Source organism: Misgurnus anguillicaudatus, chromosome 15, assembly GCF_027580225.2.
Source record: "Misgurnus anguillicaudatus chromosome 15, ASM2758022v2, whole genome shotgun sequence".
Lineage (NCBI taxonomy): Eukaryota > Metazoa > Chordata > Actinopteri > Cypriniformes > Cobitidae > Misgurnus > Misgurnus anguillicaudatus.
In genome coordinates, this window is record NC_073351.2 from 36,365,525 (window position 1) to 36,390,968 (window position 25,444).

At 37.2% G+C, this 25,444-nt stretch overlaps 1 protein-coding gene across 5 annotated transcripts in view; it reads left to right on the forward strand.

Annotated features, from left to right (window-relative positions):
• The first annotated feature begins 207 nt into the window (after positions 1-207).
• chst8 (carbohydrate (N-acetylgalactosamine 4-0) sulfotransferase 8) overlaps positions 208-25,444 on the forward strand; it is a 170,858-nt gene continuing 145,621 nt past the window's right edge. For 2 of the 5 annotated variants that reach the window (XM_055173480.2, XM_055173478.2), the window contains exon 1: positions 208-594. The gene's annotated coding sequence lies outside the window, so the exon portion shown is untranslated. Of the gene's footprint in view, positions 595-5,169; positions 5,332-25,444 lie in introns of those variants that run through there. The other 3 variants (XM_055173485.2, XM_055173484.2, XM_055173483.2) reach the window with 3 other exon arrangements.

The following is a 25,444-nucleotide window of genomic DNA, read 5'->3' on the forward strand; positions in this document are numbered from 1 at the left end:
GTTACCTGCATTTTACTATTCGTACTGTGTGTAGGCTACTCCTTTACCTTATTGCTAATGCACTTATTCTTTTACAGTGTCTACTGTCCTAATTTTAAATGTTAAAAGTAGATGTTACCGCTCTCTCTCTCTCTCTCTCTCTCTCTCTCTCTCTCTCTCTCTCTCTCTCGGCTGATTTGTTGCCCTCTCGTTGCGCTTTAAGAGGCGGCGCGTTTCTAGCATCTCTCATTCTCGTGCCGCCGTAACCACCGCTGATTCGTCTGTATTGTGAGAGTTTCAGTCCCGATCCGATCCTCATCACAAAGAACTCAGAATTCCTGACAGTTTTCCACAGACTTTCCCAGCAGATCCCGCGCGCGCACATACACACGCGGCCGCGCATCTCTCCACAGACAATTACGAGGGAAATCTTTAAGACGCGCGGAAGAAAGCGCGTGTAGTGGTCGGGACTAGACGTATGGACTGGATCAGAATCTGAAGATCGACATCAGATCGTAAAACGCTGGATATCGAGCAGCTTCGTCCTTTCCGCGGTGCTCAAATGATCTGATCTGATCTCATCACAGATCCTCATCATCATCATCATCTGGACAGGTCGGTTCCGATACTTTCCTTTATTACTACATGAATGGCTTTGCATTAAAAACATTTACCGACAGTACTGTTTGAGAGAGAAACCCTCGTTGTTAAAGATTTCAGCTGCTGACCTGACAGGTTGTTGGTTCAAACTCTATACGGTTGCAAAACTTACAGTATGCATCCTATTCAAGCTCATTTTGTATCAATGTAAAACTGTGGTGACTTTCCAGCACTGACAAAATAAAACAAAAGTACGAAATATTGTAACAAAAGTAATTGTTGTACCATTGCAAATGATTATCACCTAGGACACTTAAAGTGCCATCAGGTTAGTTGTAATATTAAAATGAAGTCATGTTAAATTTAGGTTGGATGGATATACAAGACAGGTGTGGCTCCAGGTAGTAAGTGATACATTTATTTCTGACTATTTATTTCAAAGCAATTTAGTTTGAATGATGTGTGCTATATTCTGTAAGACATACTGTACAGTTGCTGCTTGAGGTTTATATGAGGTTAGGTTTGAATGCATGAATTTGTTATTTATGAACCAAGTATGCATTCAGAATATTTAAATGTTGTGCAGTTTAAAAGTATTTCATGTACCATTCTGGATGTCTTATACATCACCTAACTGCAGTGGTTTAGTTTAAAGAAATACATGAATTAATTAATATTAATCCAGATTGCCAGAATTAAATTCTTATGTCATTTGGAAAAGTTACAGATTTATAAATTCACCTCATCTTCAAAGTTTCATTGATTTATTTTGTGCACGTGCGTAAACGCTTCATGTCTACATGACACACTGTGATCAGACGGGAAAAAAATGTCTCTGTCCTTCAGTTTTTCATTTGCTTTTCTTTTTTCCCTTCAATTATGTCCATGTCACATTTATTCCTTCCACCTTGGGATTTACATCACATAACTAAGATCTGTATGAGAATGGCCCTTGTGACTGATCTGAGACATGACAAATGATAGTGTCGAAATTCATCGGTTAGACTCCATCGCTGGTCAGCTGGGTCACCGAATGTCTGCAGAATTTATATTCATACTTTCCAATCCTCCTTGTCAGGGTTATATATCATAAATCCAGAAAAAAAGAGAATTCAGCCAAACTAGACGCCTCTAATTGAGCTTTGATTGTCAGTCTTTGTGTGTGTTGTAAGATTGAAAATGTAGAAATTTGTGACTCTGTCACAACTCCTGTTTTCCTCCTGTACCGTCTGCATGCCCGTGCTTACTGATAGTGATCATAGACTATTGGCAGAGATGTTTATCCAGTACAAAAAAGCCATGTGTTGCAATGTGTTATACAATTGCATTAATGAAAATGTTTAACCTCACAATAGGATCCAGTAGCACCTTTTCCTTGTTTCCTAACTAAAAACACTGCTGTGAGAAGATTTATTGAGCCAGATCACAACCTCATACTGATAATATAATACTGGCTCTTTGTTTTAACAACATAACAAATTTGCATCACAATCACTTACGTCCTACAGCGTAGCCACGATGGCGTAGTCTACGTGTCAGTTTTTATCTTACTTCTGCGTCGTCATCCGCGTTGACGTGCAAACACACATGCAGACCGCTAGTGGGCAGTATTCACGCGTGTACCCCAAAGTAGCAGTGCAACAGCCAAAGAAGCTGCAGCTTGGCCAGTAAACCCATAGACATTATATACATAAACACCTCATAGACTGACGCTGCCTATTGGAGCTGATGTATCAGCGTGGCCGCCATCTTGGATAGGTCTCCAATGCGCCCCCCTGCATTTAATTTCAACTGAAAAAGGTGTATCGCCGATTACAATAATCATAACTCCCCGAATTTTTACCGGATTTTCACAGGGTTTGGTTACACATAAGTTAGTTACAATGACATAATATTATAAATGGTAAAATAATCAAAATGATTCTTCAGTCTTACTTGTGAAAGGTAATCCCATACGATCTGGTTGATTATTACTGCGCTGATTATTGCAACCGTAAGCTGCACAAAAATTGCTCGCTCTCCGTTGACTCTGTTTGACTCTGGTGCTAGCGTACAGTGAGAAGACCCAACCAATATGGTGGCGACGCTGAATTATGTTCCAGCACGTCATGAGGCATCTACTTACTCAATGTCTATGAGTAAACGCACAAAAGAAGAAGCAGATTGCTGTGCATGATTTGAGAAGACCAGCAGCGATTTAGGGAAATAGACGCTGCAGAGAAAAAAACTACCAAGTGCAGGACTTTAAATACATGATATGTCTTTACAGGATCTTAACGGTGTGTGTGTGAAATGAATGCATGCACAGATTCCGGATCATCGTTGGTAGTGTGAATAAACCACGATCCCGGACAAATCCCGGACGTGTTTTCTGTGTATTTTCCCTAATGTCTGTGCAGAAAAGTGCTAGAGAGGGACAAAAGTCTTCAAGGAAGCAACAAGTTTGGACAATAAGTCTAAAGATAACAACTGCACACAACTGAAAGCATAATCTAATGAACTGTGCCACCTTCTTACGTGTGACCCACTGTGCCAAGGGCAGATTTGTAAGATTGAAAATTTAGGAATTTATTACTCCCCTCATTTCCACCCTGTACCATCTGCATTCATGTGGTTACTGATAGTAATGGTATTGGCATTGGTAGAGGTGTTTATCCAGTACAGTTGGGGTTAAAAGAACAGTATGTAAGAATATCAATGAATCACAAAATGGCCCTGATATGTCATTAGACATTAAGAAATCATTTTCATTTCAAATACTTATATCACTGACAACAGTGATCCGACCAGGATATTATTAAAATTATTATTATTATTATTAATATTATTATTAAAAAGTGGAACTGCAGCCCTTAACTGATGTTTATGTTGTCATGTTGTGTATTGGCCTCCAGCTGTGTGATTGCAGTACCAGTTTTAGCCACAATCCTACATACTGGTCCTTTAAAGGTTCTGATTGGTCATTTTGAATGCATCATGTTGGGTTTGGTCACATGGTCAAGGAGGAGATGATACTGTAAAAGACAATGTTTGCATATGCTTCTTTGGGCTGGTCTCCATGGGTTCTGCTGGTTCTCTTCTTTTTTACCTGAGCTCTGGGGTTCACCCCATTAGGCCAAGATTTCAGTTCTTAATGGTGACTCTCTTTCTTTTAAACTTTCTTTCTTTCTCTGTTCTCTATACTATCGTGCACATTGGAAACAGTTAATTGTACTATGTGTTATTTACAATTTCGTGCATTTATAGTGTAACGATTTCAATTGTAACTTTAAAGGGCACCCATTATGGTGTAATGTAAGTCCCAGGTGTGTCCAGAATGTGTCTGTGAAGTTTCAGCTCAAAATACCCCACAGATCATCTATAATAGCATGTCCAAAATGCCCCTATATTTGGGTGGGAGCAAAAACGCACTGTTTTAATGTCTGTACCTTTAAATGCAAATGAGCTACAGCTCCTCACTTCCTTACAAACAGACAGTGAGTGCTTTCAGTTCAAATAGATCTGATTAATACAGTCAATAGGATCTAGTGGACAGAGTACAGCTTACTGACTGCAAAAACTATGGTATCACAGACGTAAGTGGGCGGGGCTTTATCAATGTGACCTCACATTAACAAGACAATCAAAATGGCATGTCTAATGAGACATTGGTTTGATGGGGATTAAAAAACAAGGAGCGGGTGAATTATTTTCATTGTAGGGTGGTTGTGTTCACACACTGCCAACACACATGTCTAAATACCTTGTCAAAGTGGATTTTGCATAATATGGGCCCTTTAGATCGTACTGTTATTAAACATTTTAATTTATAAATCTGTTGTTCAGTTTTGATTTAATTTTAATATTTAAATGCTTTATTACAAAACAATATATTCATACTCTAGCAATGCTCTCCCAAATGTTTTGGCCGAAACCCAGGAACGATTGCAGTTTTGTTCTTTTTCCGAAACCTGAGATCCCTTAAAGTGTGTTGGGTGGATTGTGTGCTCATCGCATATCACAGAAATCAAAGTGTGTCATCAGGAGCGTGTGCTTCTAAAGTCAAGGTCACAGGTTTGATTTCTAAGGGACACATGGGCTGATAATTTTTTACACAAATGCTTTTAGCTGCTTACATAATGGAGAATTTTCTAATGCATCAGTGCACAAGTCAACTGTTGACATACAGTAAAGTTATTGATCTGTAAAATAATGATGAGCAGAGCTCAGATCACCTCGTGTTGTAGAAATTTAGTTCCTGGAAATTGAAGCATATTTTGAGAGATTATTGTGCTTCTAAAGTTCCTGTGGCCTTTCTCTCTGCAGAAGCAGGAGATTTAAAGGGCAAGTGGGTCATTTCTGTGCCACACAACATACACCTAAAAGGAACTGCGATCTTTTTTTAGTTATGGAGCCCTGGTTAGGGCTAATGTAATGTTGGCATATGGTCAGCATGTATGGTTGAGATTTGATCTAATGTGCCGTTGTTTGTTATGTTGCGTTTGTAGTTTCGTTGAGTTATTGCGAGGTGGGCCGGTGATGTCGGTTTACCGCTGGGTTCTGATGACGCACACAGACCGTGCTGTCAGGTTGTGCGAGGCAGTGTGTGTTAGTACGGAGAGTCTCAGCGCTGGCGTTCTACCAGCAGGCAGGAACACACAGTCACACTACAGATGGTTCTGCTGTCCGCCGCGCTCCCACAATCCTGAGAAGAGATCCGATCCAAAATCTGCAGGGGAACAGAGCTGAATGTGCTGATGATTTGTGATACAGGTAGGAATGTTTGTATCTTTAAATGTGTTTGTGTGATGTTTGAACGATGTGTGATATTTTGCATAAAGAATTTTATTATATAATAGGCTGCCAGATTTCTTCTCATTGGTTACAGTATATGGCCAATGCTATTCTGCATTCAACAGTGCAAGTTTAACTTTTGGGTCACAAGTTTGGTTCTCTCACCAGTAAGGCCATGACTGCCCATAAAGGTTCTTCATAGTGGTGCCAAAAAAAAAAAACATTTTGGGGTCCCAAAGAAACATTTTTAAAAGAACCTTCTTCCAACACAAAGAACCTTGCAGTACATTTTCTTTTAAGAGTGCAAACTGCAGTTTAATTCATTTACTTTAGGGGAAACTTCAAATTAAAATCCACGTATTATACATTTGTTTAAAGGGCACAGAACCAGGTCCAACCGGGTCCACCCGGAACTAATGAGCCGTGGTTGTCAGTCGGAAACTTTTCATAGATGCAAGGCTGGATTCATTAGAGTTCAAGCAGGTGAGCTTCAGTTTTAATTGCGTTTGCATTATGAGTGTTGTAGCATTTTAATGATGGATTGAAAAAAAACATTTTTAAACGTAATAGTAAGTACAGTACCAGTGGGGATAATGCTCATTCTGTCAGGTGTTCTTATTAACCTTTTAATGCTTTAAAAACTTTTACATGGGTATAAATCTATGTAGTCTTTTGTAAATGTAATATCTCAGTTTTGGTATGTAAAAACAGTTATTTAGTGTTGTTTATGCATCTATGTTCAACCAGTCGTCTTACTTAATTTTTTTGCATTTGTCTTTTAAAGCATCAGATAATGATGTTCATCAGCATGAAGGACCCCAGCAAACACTTACAGACAACATCTGCTGAAACATTTCAGTAACAAATGCATTTTATACATAATGGCAATGTTTTTATATTATTATTTTATATTAACATTAAACTTTATTAATAAAATAGTGTTTAATTAGCATGTTTTTGTGTTTTGCTTTGGTACTGAAATTTGTTCCAAAAACCATAAGTTTGTACTGGTATCTGTATCGACTACTGAAATGTTGGTACCATGACTACACTAAAAGGGCACCTATTATGCAAAATCCACTTTGACAAGGTGTTTGGACATAAATGTGTGTTGGCAGTGCACTGTAAAACCTAACAGTTAACTTAACTCAAACCATTTAACTTCTTCCACCCTGAAGCTATTTTGGGGATTTTCGCCTGGATTTGGCCTACCCAATTTCAAAAGCTTCCCATACCCACATGCAGAGGTTTACATACAAATGTTTGGTATCATTTTACAGGAAACCCTTTGAAATTACATAAAACACTGTTGAAAGTGCTAAACATGGTTGTATGTGATGTCAGTTCTCTAATAAACACAAAAATAAATAGGCGCTTTTTGATGTTTTTTTTCTAAAGTTTTTATTTAAAAGTGTATAACTCTGGCCCTGAGTGCCTCAGCTCCCTGCAGACAGTTTTGTTTGATTCCAGCAATTGCCAGCTTACAGAGGAAAAAAGATTTTTTTCTCTATCATAATCTATGCAAAAGTTATTTTACTCCAACTGATGGGAGGAATAATACCCTTTTTGTATACAATTTCTGCCTAAAAACATTTGAAGTGCTCCCATAACCACATACAGTGGAATAAATGCAATTGCTTTATATCATTTTAAATAAAACCCTTTGAAGTTACATAAAAAGCTGCTGTTTGTGACAAATAATGTTATTTATGTTGTTTTTCATATGATGAAACACCAAATTTTCTTTTTATATGTTGTAAATACTGCCTCTGATAGTGTATAACTCTGGTTCTGGGTGCTCTAGCAGACTGCAGACAGTTCTGGTTGTTACCAGCAGCAGACAGTAAACACCCAAAAAAAGAATGATCTCTTTAGCATGTTGCATTCAAAAGTTATTTTCATTTTACTGAAGTGTCCGAAAATACATTTTTCATATAAATATTAATTTTTTGTTTTGGACATATAATAAATAGCAAGGGATTATTCATGCACACAACCTAAGAAAATGCTGTGAATGGACTCATTTTTTAGAGTAGGACCTAAGAGAAAAGATGGTGTATCATTTGTGGCTATATGTGCTATCTGAGGCAGTCCACACTCAATTTTCCCATATGTTTACAAAAGACGATTTTTTACCTTATTATTCATTCATCTATTGTTGGATATGTGTTGATAATAGAACAAAAATAACGCTGTAGCCTTATTCCTGAGAATGAGAGCTTTCATTTGATATAAGACTTGCCCATGTTTGTCATACTTGAAAAATATGAAATATGTGAATATTAAATCATATAAAAAATTATGGGGGGGGTGATAGTGTAAATTAAGTGTAAATAACTTTCTTACAGTAAAAGATTTCTCAAAGTGATGCATATCTGGAGAAAGTAGAGAGTCTAAGCTTTCAAACAGTATCTCATATGTGTTACTGGGGTCCATGATGGACCATTAAAGATTAAAAGAATATTTTATTTGAGTCAAAATACGAAATTTTGTCCCCTGGACTGGGTCCTCAGGGTTTAAGAGGTTTTAAGTAAACCTGTTGCATTAGGCCATTTAAGTTTTAAAACATCAATTCACAGTACTCAAATGTATGTGTTTTAAAACTAATGCAACCGGTTAACTTAAATGGTTTGAGTTGAGTTAACTTTTAGGTTTTACAGTGTGTGTGTGAACACAACCACCCTACAATGAAAATAATCCACCCGCTCCTTGTTTTTTAATCCCCATTAAACCAAAGCAGTCTCATTAGACATGTAGTTTTGATTCTCTTATCATTGTGAGGTCACACTGATAAAGCCCCGCCCACTTACACTTAAAGTGCTTATTGTCTGTTTGTAAGAAAGTGAGGAGCTGTAGCTCATTTGCATTTAAAGGTACAGACATTAAAACTGAGTTTTTGCTCCCACCCAAATAGGGGCATTTTGGACATGACATAATAAATTATCTGTGGGGTATTTTGAGCTGAAACTTCACAGACACATTCTGGGCACACCTGAGATAATATACATTACATCTTACATTTTGTAAAAAAAGGCCACAGGTGCCATTTAATGTGATTTAAAGATTTGTCTACATTGATGTTGTTTGTGTTATTTGTGATTGAAATGACTTCTTGGCTTTAAAAAAGCTGCTTATTTCTATCTGGGTTCTTTTTAACTGAACAAAAAGTTATTAAACATGAAATAAATGCATGTGTTCTGTTTAAATGACTTTCAGTTTTAAGTCAACAGACTCATTTCATGTTTTGAAGTGTGACCTCACACCTCACTTATTAAATATCATATACATTTCTTATAAAACTTAAAGTATTGAGCAAACTGCATGGTTTTATTTGAGCTCTGTTCTTGTTAGGATGTTGCTTTCATCAGTTTTGTACAGTCGTTTGAACAGCATGTAGTCGGGTTGAGCGAGCTATGCAGTTAAATATCATTAATCCTCTTCATCTGCGCATCTGAACTTCTGGAGGCTTGTTTTCTTGTTCATTTGCTCAGACAAACTTTGAATAAGAATCACTTCATAAACAGGATTCAGGATATAACAGTGAATAATAATTCTCCTCCCTGGTAATAGGTTATTTACAGATGTTCATGATGACATGATGATTCTTTTTACTGTATAATACTGAAAGACTGAGTTATATTCTGAACATTTTTTTTATATTTCCATTATACCACAGGTCTGTTGAATGCTTTATTCTTTATGTTTAATGCTTTATTATGCTCCTGACGAGCTGAATGGCGCCTTGCATGGCTGACACCGCCGTCGGTGTATGAATGAGTGAATGAATGGGTGAATGTGAGGCAACTTGTAAAGCTCTTTGGATGGGCATGGGTCTGTTGAAAGCGCTATGCAATCTATTTACCATTTACCATTCTGATTGGTTGAGAAATGTTTCATGTTTCAGAAATAAGCACCCACCTGACCTGTCAAATGCCTTAAAATAACCACCAGAGCAACGTTTGTGGTAACCATAGTATAAATGGAAAAATTGCCGCATTACCATCTTGGGTGTGAATTTTTTTCTGAATAATTCAATGCCCCATCATCAATTATTCCTTTTTTATAGCACTACCTTTTAGTTTTGTAGTGTTCAGGTTTAATGCTGTCATACATTCTGACTTATTAACACAGTTAAAGAGTTGTATTCCTCATACTAAACAAATGCAAAGTTTCAAAAACGCAGTTGAAGGAGTATTTCTTGCAACTTACGCCTCCTCTTCCCTACAAAGTTCTAAAAGTTTTTTCAAACATGGGCACCTGTTATGCATCATTGACCCCAATATTCCTTATATGGGCACTTCCCCTGGAAAAGCTCATTAGCATTGTTCCTTCGAAATAGAAGTCACAGACATCACTGCATGCGATGTCTTTTGCTTTATATTAAGACTCAACAATGGCACGAAAGAAGAAGAAGTGTGTTTTTAGATGTAAGGAGAAAACAATGGATATAGTTTGTAGTCTGGATTTCTTAACTCTTTCCCCGCCATTGACGAGATATCTCGTCAATCAAGAGAAAACGCTTCCCCGCCAATGACGAGTATTTCCGTCTTTCCGCAATACCGCTATTACCGCGTGTGTTTTCTGTACAGTGATATCTGGTGAACATCATAGCTGTTACTATATTGTGTAAGTGACAGATCCACATTCAAGACTACAGCTATCAGTTTTATTAAGAGAGTTACTCTGATTTGTTGGCTGAAAACATATAGAAATGTATATGTGATGTGTGCACGACATGGTTTCTGCTTTGGAGAGCAAAGCTACAGCGCGACATAACAAAACCCAACACAGACTTCAAAGAAAACTTCTCATCTTCTCTGAGAGAGAGAGAGAGAGAGAGAGAGAGAGAGAGAGAGAGAGAGAGAGAGAGAGAGAGAGAGAGAGAGAGAGAGAGAGAGAGCGATCAGAGACAGGAGATGAGGGTTTGTTTTAATCTAGCACAGTGATGGTGTACGAGTATAATCTTCACACTGATCACAATGAGTTTTATCTCTGATCATAAATAAACTTCAGTTTAAATGTTTGCACTGCTCTTTAACCCTGCGTGTGTGTGTGTGTACACCTGTGAAATAAATCAAGAGTTATAATTTATGCTTTATCTGAGAGTATCTGTTCACCTTATTCAGTCCGCTGCCATGTTGATTTTAAACCGAGGCTGTAAGAGATGGACGTCCAGGGCGTGTGTTAGTGTTTTTATCATGATGCTGCTCATTCAGCCATCAAAACAGAAAATACATTATTTTGCAAATTTTCACAGGACAAGAACCTCAAAATCATGGATCATTAAAATGAGAAGGGACATATGAGCATATGAGTTAAGATGAGAATAGCGCATTGTGTAGATAATGTCTGTTTTGGATATTAGCCTGTTGGTTAATGCCTAATTTCTTATGTTGTAAGCATGTTTACTTTTCTTTAAAACACCAAAATAGTGCAACAATACAATATTTTTTAAATCAACATGGTGGCAGACTGAATAAGGCACATTTACCCTGTGTCTCAATTCGTTCCCTATAGCTCCCGAGGTGGTGAATCAGTATATCGTGTACACAGGTTTGGGCACTGGTAAGGACTCTAGCTCACTTGCCATTGGGACAATGTTCACTTATTTTTCTGTCACGTGGCTGCACTCACAGCTGTTACTTATCAACAACCGGCAAAACCAACATCTCTCTGACTTAATTTTAAACAGTACATTGTGAAAACCGCTGTAATTTACTCTCTTACATATCCATGCATAAAATTGGAGGAATATAATTACATTTTAAATGTATATATTATTTTACAATTTTAAATAAATCATATTTTAAATATTGAGTAGATTGGGGTCCCTTACTGTGTGTTTCTATTTAAAACTAAAACAAACGTTTGTCTTTATAAAAGTTCTGTTATATTTCATAAAGTTTATTGAGTTGGATCACGTGATGTTCGGTTAGCGAGCTTCAGAAAAGGTCACGTGATTTATAGTAAGTGCACCTGATGGATTTTGCGATTGAGACAGCCCTTAAAATGTCCGACTCCCTGGTCTTCACATCTCTCTACAAAGATGTTTTGAAATGAATCAGACATGACTGATACACTGAGTTTATCTCTATAGATCACCACTGTTTGTTTCTAATAGTTGTGTTCAGTGGATATAATTTGGGCTGCTAGCGATATCAACATGACCATAATATTGTAAGGTTTTTGAATATCACAAAGGCTGAATGCTTTTGATTATGATTAATACAATTTTAAGGTCAATGCAGATAGCTGAGCGACTGGTGAGGATGAAATCGTGATGCTTGCGTCTTTTATGTTAAACTTGTGTTGGTTATATAATTTTCTGTTTTAAAGCCTATTTGAATATTTAAATTGATTTTACGAACATAAAGCATTATCATGTCGCATTATGAGCAAGTAATCACATATTGAATCTTCATTATCGTACAGCCCCTATAGCTATAATATGTGTTTGCTCTGAATTGGATTAAAAGAGTCATTGTTATTTTTCAGTTATTGAATGGCAACAGATTCAGAATGCCAAATGCAATGGATAAAATACAAATTAAACCACCAAATAATAATGTAGCCTATAATATGGAGCAATATATCAAATATGGATATATTCAAAAGCATGTACAGTAAAATCATTGAGTCACATAGCTCAAATGAATCATTAAACTGATTCATCAAAGAAGAAATGAATCAAGCATTCAGAATCTTTGATTGTTTCACTAAAGCTCACACAAGGTAAGTGGCTGCACGCAATTAAATTTAGATATATGAATTTAGTTGAACTTAATTAATTATTTTGAGTTACCTTAGCAAAATTGAGTTGATCTGAGTAAAAATGAGTTACATTCAGCAAAGCTACTATTATCTAATCATGTTAGTCGTACTACAGTACTAGCACACATTAACAAGCTAACCATAACTAACACTCAACTAAAACAGATGCTGATTATGGCACAAACATTTCAAGTGTAATGCTTTCTGTTTTCAACACTAAATAACTGATAGATATCAACGAGACTCAACATAGGTTCATTTAAAAACCACTTCATATTTTTCATCGAAACCAAAAACAATATTTTAATGGATTGAATCAAAACATTTTAATTATGTTAAATTTAATTAGGGTCAGAATTATTATTTTTCTTTTTTAAACAGACGTGATTTCAGTCATTGATCTAGTCAGTCACAATGTTGGGTAGTATAATCAGCAATAAAATAATGTTATATATTTATATGTTGTTTTCCAAACGAAACCTTCAGCACATGACACTTGTAAACATACATGAATGTTTGGTTTGGCCTCATCCGGGGTCTCTGTTTGATATCAGTGCTGTTCCTGACAGAGCCGCCTGCCCCGCATCATATTTAATGAGGACAAAAGGTCAGAATTTAATTATTCATCTGGGATGTCAGACAATCCCCCAAAGACTGAAGTTTAGAGACACAGACACAGTGAATAATGCATGAAGCATCTCTTCACACCATCAGACTGTTTGTTTGCGCTGTTATTTTTGGATATTTGGTCACTTTGACCGCCAAGATTTCACTCGACCTCTGCTGTCGCTTTCTAACCATGAATGTTATTATTATAATAAGATCAAAGGAAGAAAATAAGAAACAAATAATTACACATGAATCTTTTAAAGATTTTATGTCTATGAAGCAAAAACGTTCAATGCAGTGAGGGGACAGTTAAATATTTTATGAAGTATTATATTAAATAAGGTGATTGTGACAATATGATTTATATCTTTTTGGGGTGTTTGGACAGACAGCAGTGTTGATGCGATTGTTCAGTATCTTTTTAATTCTTTGTTTTATTTTATTGCCGTATTTTTTCAAAAGAGCCACTAAGAGTAAATTGTACTGATTCTTGTATTATATGATAGTAAAATAATCACAATTTACTTAGTAGCATTAATAATAATTCATCAGGCACCTTGTTCTGATCATACGTCAAAGGTCTGTAATAGTGTAATTTCAGTAATCTGAAGACAATAATGCCATTTTCTTTTCTTGACATGACTAAGGTGAACACATGGGCTATAAAGATGAGGTAGAAGTGTGTTGTGTTGTTATGATACAGATGTTTATTTGACACTATTAAATTAGACACACATGAGAGATTCATATTCACACGGTGTTTAATGAAGCTGTCATACAGTTGTGCATTGTCAGGACTTCCGAGGGAGATAATGGCCTTATTTTCTTGGTGTGGAGTCGTCCTGTGTGTATTTACTGACAACACTCATTGATCTTGCAGGTGTGCGTGTGTGCGTGTGTGTAAAGATGGCAGATTTGATCTGATCTTGGTAAAAACAGGCAACGTTTCCAGCAGAAGCAGTGATCTGAGAACAGTTGATGTCCATCATGAAAATTCAGATGTGAACGCAAGTGGAACAGGTCACAGATCTGTCACACATGAGAAAATAACAGCAGGAGTATTGGGGCGTACACATAGATTACATACAGTCAATGCAAAGACGCCCATAGACACAAACTTGCTCAGGATGATGCAAATGATGCGAATTGGGCCACGCGATTGCCGCGAAAATACGCTATTCACTTCAAATTTGTCTTTGAGCAAAAAGGGGAAAAGCTCGTTCAGACCACCAGTTACTTATTCGCCGTGTGCCGCCCCGCCTGTCTCTTTCAATGAATACTCTTTACTCCAGTAACTGACGAGAGGAGGATAACCTGAACTCCACTGCTTAACTTCTATTGGTAATCGCTCCCGAAAATCACTTCCCTACTGAAAAATCTGGTGAGCTGGTTTTAGCTGTTCTCCCAGCTGGTTTTGCTGGTGTATGAAGCTGGATTTGGTGGTGTAGCAAGCTGGTCTAGCTGTGTTTTGGTCACTTTTTAAGCTGGTCTAGCTGGACTTAGCTGGTCAGGCTGGAAGACCAGCGGCCCGCCAGCACGACCAGCTATGTCAGGCTGGGAGGACCAGCATAAACCAGCTTGTGCCACCTTAAACCAGCTAAAACCAGCTACCAGCTTATGCTGGTCTTAGCCGTATTTTTCAGTAGGGTTATCATTTACATAAAGTTAAACTTTTCTTAAAGGCAGGGTATCTGATTTTAAAGGTGGAGTGTGTACATTTTAGCGGCATCTAGTGGTGAGGTTGCGAATTGCAACCAATGGCGTAGTCCACTGCTCACCCCTTGCTTTTGAAACACATAGAGAAGCTACTGTAGCTGCCACCAGACAAACATGTCATTGTTGTTTCAAAAAATGTCTTTTGTTTTGTGGCTCCTGTGCACGTTGTCAATTCAGCAGGAAAGTCTGTTTGCAGACGAAAGTTGAACACGCTGATGACGTTTGATTCTGTGTAAACAGGTCATGCAAAACACGTTAACACAAGAGGAGCAAAAATTGCATGAGTCAAATTATTGCGTTCGGTCCGAGATAAGTGATATGTTGAACATTTTTTGGTCCTATTGTCTTCTATAGATAACATATATTTTTTAAATATACATTTAGATAACTTCACATAGTGATTGCTATCAGGATGTGGGGAGACTTTCAACCAGCATAACTAAAAATGTCTTTAAAATGATTTTTATTCAAGATTTATGATTTTCATCACTCGTTTCTGATGCGATATTTTAAAGGGGACATATGATGAAAATCAGTGCTATAATTGGTGCTTCAACCTAGAAAATGTGATAAAGACTTACCCAGTAACTTAGTTTTGGTAAACCATTCTCTGCAAGCATGTAAAAAATAGGTGATTGAAATTTTGCTCCCCGACTTGTGATGTCTCGGCTAAATGCCTTTTTTGTTCATTGGTCAGTGTGTTAATTGTTTCCCAGGTGTGTCCTATTATTTCTGATTTTAATATGCTATCATACATTATTTATATGGTATTTTGAGCTAAAACTTTACTTTAGGGCTGAAACGATTCATCGAGTTACTCGATTTACTCGATTCAAAAAATTCCTCGAGGCAAAAATTCTGCCTCGAAGCCTTGTTAAATTCCTATGACGCGCACTACACGCGCCGAGATCTGATTCACACGGACCGTTGATCAATGTTCAGGTAGCACATCATAGCACGTGGTACATTTTGAATTTAGTTGGCGCGATGGCGGAGCGAATATGTCCATAAACGGCAGAGAGAGAATGTTTAAAGTTTGGGATCATTACATTCAGCATCTGAACCGAAAACATCCACTGCTGTTTCACCAAGCGTCGATAAAACAAGGTAACGTAGCTTCCGCTGATTTTAATCCCATACTGTATTTGTAGCGATGTCGTTATGCGGTTTGACTAGATATGATGTTTAGCTTTGATGTTTTCGTATTCACGTTCAATTGCTTAAAAAAGAACCTCTTCACAAACACGCATGCACTTTACAGGTGTGTGTACCAAAAAAACGGCTCCACAGTGCAATCATTTATGGGCAACTTGTAATCTGACATATTTTGTTCAATAATAATAATCTCTGTCTTATTGGAGTTTAGCATAAGGAAGTTATTCTCTCTTACGCGAGTCAGACTGATCGCGCAATACATCACATATGCTTAAACTTTTATGTAGCCACGCAACAATAATTTCAGCTGCATGCATTCACTGTATACAGCGGGACGTGATGTTGTAACGCGTTTTTTTCGAACGGATGCAAACCAAATGCAGGGTTCTATTGAAAAGGAATGTATTTCTGCCGTACCAAAATGCAATGAAGCAACTACTGAACGTCTGACTGGGGTGTCACTCTTCCTCAAGCACAGCACGCGTGCACACAGAAACACAGGTGCACGTGCGCGCGCACACACACAGGTTGTTACCATAGCAAATAGGCGCACCCCAGAAATGATATATTACATGTTAGTAGCCTAATGGTAAATGCTGCAGGTGTAGAAATGTACATAAACCAGATATTTACTTTGATGTCAGTGCTAGATTACAGCATGAAACCTGTTATGCATATTAATAAATTAAAGTGCTTAATTGTTGGCACTGGCACTTATAAACTTTGAAATTAATAGGCTTATTTTTTGGAGCCAAATACCTCTGGGTTTTTTTAGAAATAAAAGCCAAATGCTTGAACATTTTACAGCCACGTCATTTTTGTTATGCATTATTTGTTTTGGTTGTTTAAAAACACAAACAAAATTTGTATCCGATTCCTCGATTAATCGATCGATTCAGTGCTAGATTAATCGATTACAAAAAGAATCGATAGCTGCAGCCCTACTTTACTTATGTACTTTGGGGACACCAAAGATTAGCTTTACATCTTTAAAAAGTTTTGTGAAATAAATGCATATAAAATCTGTGTAATTTTATTTAATTTATTTTTGGGCCACGGTGAGACGTCTATTACATGTTCACAGCCAGCATAAACTTGTTTTAGCCTGGATGTCTGGAGTCTCGGTTGTGTTTGGATGGCTATTAGATGCTCATGAATGCTAAGCTCAGTAAGTGAAGATTTGACTGGTCATTATGGTCTGGTTCGCACCTGCTAGTAGATCCCATAACAAAGTCATTCTGTAGGGTAAAGTATTTTTATCCATATGAAAGGCTTAAGCCGTGTCATGGCTCCAAAAGATTAATAACATGACATTGTTGACTCAGGTGATTTGTCTCCAAAAATGAAGATTAATAGGAATGCTAATGGCCGCATGTTCTTGGGTTTATAAAGACTTAGTCAAGTCACTAATGTAAAGACGTTGATCGATTGATGTGCTGTTAATGTGTGATAGCATGAGTTTGACATTCACAAAATATCATAATCCTAAACTTCCTTTGTTTGTTATTTATCCTATAAATCTGCTGCTTTCTATGTGGCTTAGGCCTACCAAACGATTGTAAGATAACTCAATACAATGGTAAAAGAAATCAAATCCATCCCAGGCTCACTCACATTTTCTGCATAAAATACTGTCACAGTCTTGTCTTGTGTTTCTCCAGTCCATGTCTCTTATTTTGAAGTTCTGCTCTGTCTGCCATGTTTTGTAGTTTGTTGTAGTCCTTTTGTTCATTAGTCGTTGTGTTAATTGTTTCACAGGTGTGTCCTATCATCCCTGATTACTATGTGTGTATGCATACAGTACAGTATATAAAGGCCTTGTGTTTCAATTGTCCTTAATCAGGATTATTTTGTTAGCTGTTTTGACTTCTTTGTTTTAAGTTTATTTATTAAAGTTTGCTTGCGTATGGATCTGCTGTCTCCCTCTGCCTTCATCCCAATGTTACACATGCGTTGCTCCAGTTATAGATGACTGCATCTTTCAATAAAAAATGTCCACTAGAGGTGTTTGATTTTCCTCTATTTTAATGCTGGATTTTTCAAAGTTACGAAGCAAACACAAATGAGCCCTTACAAAAATGATGCACTGTAAAACATTATTTTCTGTCTTAATTTTTTTTGTTCAATGATTTACAAGTCATTGTAAAGGGATGGTTCACCCAAAAATTTAAATTCTGACTGCATTTTTCTCATCCTAATGTTATTTTTAAAAATGATTTTTTTTTATTCTGATGAACACGAAAAGATATTTTGATAAAAGATTGTACACAGCTAATTGTAACCATTTACTTCCATAGTAGGAAATCAAATATTATGAAAGTATTGTGATAAATGTTGAAAAAGATAGTTTGATAAATTATGGTAAACACACAGCTGATGGTACCCATAGACTTCCATAGTAGGAAAAACAAATATGATGAAATTCAATGGGTACCATCAACTGTGTGATAACATAATTTATCGAAATATCTTATTTTGAGTTCATCAGAAAAAAGAAATTCCTTCAGGTTTAAAATAACACGAGGATGAGAAGATTATGTTTATTTTTTATTTTTGGGTGAACTATGCCTTTAACTTACTATTATTTATCTTGACTTGAGACAAGGAGTTGTTATAATTTATAAAATAGTTAAAATAGGTCAACTTCATTTTATAGGTTGTAGCAACTGTCAAGATAAATAAGTTGAAATGACTTATAATTTTTTACATGTTTTTTGTTTGTAGTAAAAATGTAGTTACCATGTTTTTTGTGTATTGATTACTATTAGCAAAACCATGTTTTTTTTTAACTGCAGTAAAACTGATAATTTTCGAAAGGGAAAACCTGCTTGTGTTTGTTAAGTATATTTGTGCCATTTGGTATTTATTTATAGTCAAATGTGTTCAAAATCATGGCATGCCTACTGTAAGTGAGTTATGCTGTCCTTGCGGTTTAATTTAAATAAAACACAGCCAACTAAAACAAACATACAAAAGGTAGAGTAATGACTGATCAAAATACATCTGTAAGTCGCCATTCTGCTTCCTGTAAACAAGAAGTTCTGCAGGGCCGAACACGGCCGTTCCAACCCAAACATGCAGCGATGTGTATTTCTGGTTAATACAGAAATGTATATGTAGGTGTGTAAATCCAATGAGCCTGTGTAGCAATTATTTGTGTAATGATGATCTGTCCTCCATACAGTATATCCAACAGTGTCTCATGATTGAACCTGACTGATGCTCACAGCTGTGAAAGATTCAATGGCACATTATGAATTATATTTACTTCATAAGGATCATCTATAGCAGTTCTTTATCAGGGTTTATAAGCTGACAGTAATGTGATGTGTGAAATTGTCTCCAGTCAGTGCAACTGAGATGTTAAAGTGTAAAATGTGATTATCTGATGCTCACACAAACAGAACAGAGATTTATGTTGATTTATTTTTCTGTTCATGAACAAGCTTCTGTTAAATGTGCTCACACAAACTGATGTGTTTTTTTTTACTAAACACCAGAATCACAGTGGCATTGTTGGTGAATTTTACTCCATTTTCCATCCATGTCACAAGCTCTCTCATGCAAAGTGAAGGAATCATTGATGGGGCTTTGATGCATTTGAACGTAATGCACATCCAATGTGGTAATGCAGCACAACACATTTCTATTGTGCATTATTTTCAAATAATTGGGTCAATTATTCCTCTTATACCCCAGTTACCACAAACATTGCTCTGGTGTCATTTTTAAAGATATTTGACAGGTTAGGTGTGCGGTTTACAGAAAAATAATCAACACCCATGAAACATTTCTCAGCCAATCAAAATAAAGCATTTAACAGACCCGTGGTATAAGATCAGTTATACCACACCTGTCCTTAACGTTTGAGATGTTATTTTTATCACAATAGATGTTGCTCTTTCTGTAATAGTTATGTTTGCTTTAACAAACAGGGCGAGAGGCCCATCGTCAATTATACCTTACATTTTGTTTATCTTAGTAAATGAACAAAATGAACCTAAAACAAAATCTTTTGTGTCTACATAATCAAAACATATTTCATCATTACACTAGAGTCTACAGCGAGCATGTTAAACGGTTACACATACATGATCAGGTCTTGATGTACATACTAATGATTCATCAGGGAAAGACATTCAGGGATATTTTTGTGTATCAGTATTGCCATATCTCTTCAAAACTATTTAATGAAACCTCAAGGCTACAGGTGGTCAATGGTGAGAATTGATCATGTGTCAGTAACACACGTGAGCCGCTTGTGTAAACACGTGTGGCCTTCAGATGGCGGCTATTGTATGTGGTGCGAGAACAACATGGTGTTAGTCAGGACTCAGATGGGTTTATAGATGCTGTATGTGCATGAATATGAGTTGTTGATAACCGTATACACTATATACACTGCAAATTTAACCTCTGTTCATATGCATGTATTTATAGTACACAAATATAAAACAAAGCAACCAACATTTCACCAGAATGTAAGATATCTTTCTGTTGGTATTTTCTCTTATATCTTTTGTCTATGCTATGTTTTAGTATGATGATTGGATATAATGGGACAATGTGTGGTGTTATGTTCCTAAAATACAGATTATAGTTTACAGTACACTACAAAGCAGGGTTTATATATTTGCATCAATGTGTCACCGTCTGATTCAAATGTCACAGTCTAGATAAATGTGTCTTGTTTCTTATTTTACATGCAGTATTGTAAGATGAGTTTGAATAATACAAGATAATGATATCTGCATTATTATTTATCCTCATTTTATGTTTGAAGCACCATAATATATATTTTGTGTAAAAAAGCTTCAGCGTTAAGCATCTTTTATGAAAATGAATGTCATGTAAATGCATTTAAACAGAACTGAACGTCAGTCCTCTCTTTACGGTGGACCTTTAGTCGGTGTTATACTACAGGCCCGGTGTGATGGTGAATTATGATGGTAATGGATTACTGTGGTCTTAAAAGGTCTCCTGAGCAGATGACAGATGATTGTGGTGGTGGCCCACTTGTTCTTCTGTTCTGGTAACCTGTGAGGTGTCGGGTGTAATGAAAAGCAGTTTAACCAGGAGTGGAGTCGCCCGCCCTGAAACTGTGATTTTGATGGGGTGTGTACTGCAAAATTACAGTGGCAGAAGTAAGAGAGAGAGAGAGCGTGAAGTCGTGCAGAGAAGAGTTATTTTACCCCTGCTGATGCTGCGCTGCAAACACACAAACAAACAAACACATACTGTATACACACGAGTACAGACACATAACATGTGAAAATCTGAAAAGAGAAATTCTGTTTGATTCCCTAAAATAAAAGAACAGGCAGACGTTTTGTGATTTTTTCATTTTTTTTGTATTCACACACAGTTGTTTGTTCTCAGAGCAAACAAAACCACAATGACACTCAATGACACTGACCTACTGGAAGTATCTGTCACATCGGTATGCAAATTTTGATTTGTCTGTTGTGTGCCAGAGCAAATATATAAACATACTACAAACTAAGTGATTGCATTTATCTATCTATCCATCCATCCATCCAAATGATAGATGATACTGTAGAAAGATGGGTAGATAGATAGATAGGTTAGTGGATAGATGGGTAGGTAGATAGATGGTTAGGTGGATAGATAGATGGGTAGGTGGATATATGGGTAGATAGATAGAAAGATAGATAGATGGGTAGGGAGATGGATAGGGAGATAGATGGGTAGTAGTGTTGTAGTCCACTTTTTAAAGGTCTTGGTCTCGTCTCAGAATCGACCGCATTTTTACTCGGTCTCGTCCACAACAAGACCACAACTGATGGCACATCACAACTTTATTTATCATTAATTGTATGCAGTTTATTCAGGTTTGGCATATGATGTTGGCATTGTTAAAACATTGTTTAAGTTTCTCCCAATAATGACAATTTTTCTAATTTTATTACTAAAAACACCTGCATTGTGTTAAGTGGATGGCAAGCCATGTAAAGACAGATCAGAATAAATGGTTAAGTTGATTTCAGCTCTTTAGTGTTTGTTCACTTGTATTTGTTTAGACAAAGATAAATTCACACATATCTGCAATGCCTTTGATTATTTTATCAACTTCTCTGATGGCATACACACACCGCTCTCCTGATTTTGCCAAGTGGTTGATGTCCTCAGGGCAACATTATGTAGACCCTGGGACATTATTTCAATCAACCAATCAGATTTCAGAATTAAGTTTACAGTTTGTTTTAAGTTTAAACTTGCAACAAGGATTAGCTGTTTCTAGACCATTGTTTTTCACTTTTTATGTCCCTCTGATTTTAGGGTTTGGTTATGGTTAGGGTTGGGGTTTGGGGTGGGTTTAGGTTTTATTTAGAAAAATGTTGTCCTTGGGTCAACACAATATGTTGCCCTGAGGACATCTCTCACTTGGCAAAATCAGTCCGAGCGCGTGTGTGTGTGTACCTGGTAATTATCACGTTGGGGGGACCAATTGTCCCCACAAAGATAGGAATACCAGTGTTTTTGTGACCTTGTGGGGACATTTTGATGTCCCCAGGAGGAAACAAGCTTATAAATCAAACAGAATGATGTTTCTTGAAAATGTGAAGTAGTAGAAGGGTTTCTGTGATGGTTGGGGTTAGAGAATGGGGTAGGTAAGGGGAATAGAATATACAGTTTGTGAAGTATAAAATGCATTACGTCTATGGAATGTCCCCACAAAACATGGAAACCAGAATGTGTGTGTGTGTGTGTGTGTGTGTGTGTGTGTGTGTGTGTGTGTGTGTGTGTGTGTGTGTGTGTGTGTGTGTGTGCGCGTGCGCGTGCGCGTGTGCGTGTGTGTGTGTGTGTGTGTGTGTGTGTGTGTGTGTGTGTGTGTGTGTGTGTGTGTGTGTGCTCGGACTGATTTTGCCAAGTGAGAGATGTCCTCAGGGCAACATATTGTGTTGACCCAAGGACAACATTTTTCTAAATAAAACCTAAACCCACCCCAAACCCCAACCCTAACCATAACCAAACCCTAAAATCAGAGGGACATAAAAAGTGAAAAACAATGGTCTAGAAACAGCTAATCCTTGTTGCAAGTTTAAACTTAAAACAAACTGTAAACTTAATTCTGAAATCTGATTGGTTGATTGAAATAATGTCCCAGGGTCTACATAATGTTGCCCTGAGGACATCAACCACTTGGCAAAACCAGGAGAGCGACACACACACACACACACACACACACACACAAGAAGTGCCTAATCATATGCATATTCCACATTTTATCATAAGTGTTTTAATGCAGTGAAGTGCACTGGTTTTGGTCTTGACTTGGTCTCGGCTTGTCTTGGTCTCGGTCTTGACTTGGTCTTGACCCTTTAAAGTCTTGGTCTTGTCTCGGTCTCGGCCTGTCTTGGTCTTGGTCATGACTTGGTCTCGGTTTAGGTGGTCTTAACTATAACACTAATGGGTATGTGGATAGATGGGTAGGCAGATAGATGGTTAGGTGGGTAGATAGGTGGATAGATGGGTAGATAAATAGATGGGTAGGTGGATAGATAGATATATGGATAGATAAATACATTTTGAATTGTCATGCCAAACATTGGCTCATTTTGGATGTCATGAGAGCTACACATTCCAAAAAAAGTTGGGACAGGTAGCAAAAAGAGGCCAGAAAAGTTAAATGTACATATAAGGAACAGTTGAAGGAGGACTAATGTTTAGGAATAGGAATGTTATAATTCGTGTCTAATACAGGCTTCTAGTTGCTCAACTGTCTTAGGTCTTCTTTGTCGCATCTTCCTCTTTATGATGCACCAAATGTTTTCTGTGGGTGAAAGATCTGGACCGCAGGCTGGCCATTTCAGTACTCAGATCCTTCTTCTACGCAGTCTTGATGTTGTAATTGATGCAGTATGTGGTCTGCCATTGTCATGTTGGAAAATGCAAGGTCTTCCCTTATAGAGACGACGTCTGAATGGAATCATATGTATCTAGAACTTGGATAAACCTTTCAGCATTGATGGTGCCTCTCCAGATGTGTAAGCTGCCCATGACACAGGCATTCATACAACTCCAAACCATCAGAGATGCACGCTTCTGAAAAGAGCGCTAATAACAACTTGGGTTGTCATTGTCCTCTTTAGTCCGTATGAAATGGCATCCCAGTTTTCCAAAAAGAACTTCAAATTTTGATTTGTTGGACCACAGAACAGTTTTCCACTTTGCCAAAGTCCATTTTAAATGAGTCTTGCCCAGAGAAAACGCCTGTGCTTCTGGATCATGTTTAGATACGGCTTCTTGTTTGACCTACAGAGTTTTAGCTGGCAACAGCGAGTGACACGGTGGATTGTGTTCACTGACAATGTTTTCTGGAAGTATTCCAGAGCCCATGTTATGATTTCCACTACAGTAGCATTCCTGTATGTGATGCAGTGCCGTCTAAGGGCCCGAAGATCACGGGCATCCGGTATGGTTTTCCAGCCTTGACCCTTACGCACAGAGATTGTTCCAGATTCTCTGAATCTTTGAATGGTATTATGCACTGTAGATGATGATAGCTTCAATCTCTTTGCAATTTTTCTCTGAGAAACTCAGAAAACTATTTTTCGCTGCAGCATTGGGGGAATTGGTGATTCTCTGCCCATCTTGACCTCTGAGAGACACTGCCACTCTGAGAGGCTCTTTTTATACCCAATCATGTTGCCAATTGACCTAATAAGCTGCAAATTGGTCCTTCAACTGTTCCTTATATGTACATTTAAATTTTCTGGCCTCTTATTGCTACCTGTCCCAACTTTTTTTGGAATGTGTAGCTCTCATGAAATACAAAATAATGACATTTCAAAATTATCTTAAAAATATCTTACTTTCAACATTTGATATGTTATCTATAATCTACTGTGAATAAAATATAAGTTCATGAGATTTGTAAATTATTCCATTACTTTTTTACTCACAAATTCTACAGTGTCCCAACTTTTTCTGATTTGGGGTTGTATATGTAGATGGATAAATTATACATCATAATTTCTGCGTCTTTTGTCTTTGATAGTTAGAGGGGATGTGAGCTTGATGTGTTCTTGGTTTTTAAAGAATCTGAATTTAATTAAATGCATTAATTAAGATGTTAGACAGAATGTGAAGACAGAAGATATTTGGGGTTTATCATATTAATATTTAATGTGCTCACATTAGAATTCATGATCACACTAAAGTCAAGCGAATCCTCTTAAAGTCAAGCATCCTCTGGCTTTGTCGCCTCCGGGCAGCACAGAAAGAGTGTGAGCGCAAGCACACGTCTCTATTGTGGATGTACACTTGGCACGGACAGGCCGTGCTTCATATTGACTCATGAGATTGGCACCGGGCCACTGGATTGTAATTTAGAAATCCCTTCTGATGCATGCCAACACCGAGCCCATGCCACTGACACGTTCTGATTTATGAGGCCTATTTTTACCAAACTGGAAATGTCGATGTGCTGCCAAGTTTAACATTCCTGAAAGAATTCAACAGACCAGATCAACAGGTTGTTCATTTATATGACGATGTATCATTTGATTTGTTTAAATTCCTTCAGAATGGGAGAGAAAGGAGGAAGTTGTTTTAGGGTTTTTGGCAAATGAATGTAAGTCAGTCATTAATAATTCATTACATTTCAGGCCTTGTTGTATTTTCAGTTTTTAGTCTTGTACTCAAGCACTACAGTATATGCTATGCAAACTCATTTTGTTTCTTTATCAGATGTGTTTTGATCAGTTTTGGCAGATGTGTACTGCATCAGTACTCTGTTTTCATGTGATTTACCTTTCATTTACACTGATTTTATAAAGCGCCAATGAAGGATTGTAATGGCATCATGCTTTATTTC